We start from the raw sequence: 850 nt of genomic DNA on the forward strand, positions 1-850 counted from the left end.
AACAAATACTTACATTTCAAGCAAAATGGAAGGGTAAATTATAGCGAAAAAAAGGCATACCGAGCAATCTTTTGGTAAAAAGGAAATATTTGATGGCACTTGGAGTTGTTTTTCACTATTTAATGAAAAAAAGGTCAATAAAACTGCCGACAGTATCTACTGTTGTTATTTGTTGTACTGGACTGATTTCATTCTGGAATAAATTTAATATTAATGTATACGATTTGTACTATCCATCATTAATATTCATGCATGACGACCTAAACTTTGAAATTATTATCAAGTGACGTAGGTATCGATTTACAGAAATTAATATTTATGAACGTCAGTTGCAGATTCAAACTTGATCATGATTCAGAATCAGCATCAAGTTTAGAGCTCAGTGTGATACTCATGATAGATGAAGTTATGTCATGCATATTTATTAACGCGTGAATATAAATTAGTTGCCCAATCATCATTTCTGTTTATTAAATTCCATCGTTTGAGTCTAACTTCTATTGATCAGAAATATCCAAAATGTCCCCAGATATAAAACTCATAGATATAAAATTCATAGTTAATTTTTCTATAAAAAAAGAGCATTTTCCCCAAACATTTACCCTCGTTGGAAAGACTATTACATCGTAAATAGTCTCAAGCCTAGAGCTCTTGTAAAACTAGAGAAAATCGCCTATAAATATTGAAACAATGGAAATTTGTTAACATCGAACAGGACCACTTTTCAACTCATTAACTAAATTATTTTGTTTCATTATTCATACCTTAATTCCTCTGTGAGAAAGAAGATTTTCCCCACGAAGTTACGCTCGTTGAAAAGACTGTTAACTCGTAAGAAATTCGTGAAAGT

The 850-nt window shown here is 30.9% G+C and overlaps 1 protein-coding gene across 1 annotated transcript in view; it reads left to right on the forward strand.

The window, feature by feature from the left end:
• LOC146480422 (uncharacterized) overlaps nt 1-164 on the forward strand; it is a 16,929-nt gene extending 16,765 nt beyond the window's left edge. Inside the window, exon 15 of the mRNA XM_085109595.1 lies at nt 1-164. This exon is cut by the window's left edge and continues 668 nt beyond it. The gene's annotated coding sequence lies outside the window, so the exon portion shown is untranslated.
• Nucleotides 165-850: the final 686 nt, after the last annotated feature.

The sequence above is a fragment of the Pavona decussata genome, unplaced genomic scaffold (genome assembly GCF_977016875.1).
Source record: "Pavona decussata unplaced genomic scaffold, jaPavDecu1.1 SCAFFOLD_53, whole genome shotgun sequence".
In the NCBI taxonomy this organism is placed as follows: Eukaryota; Metazoa; Cnidaria; class Anthozoa; order Scleractinia; family Agariciidae; genus Pavona; species Pavona decussata.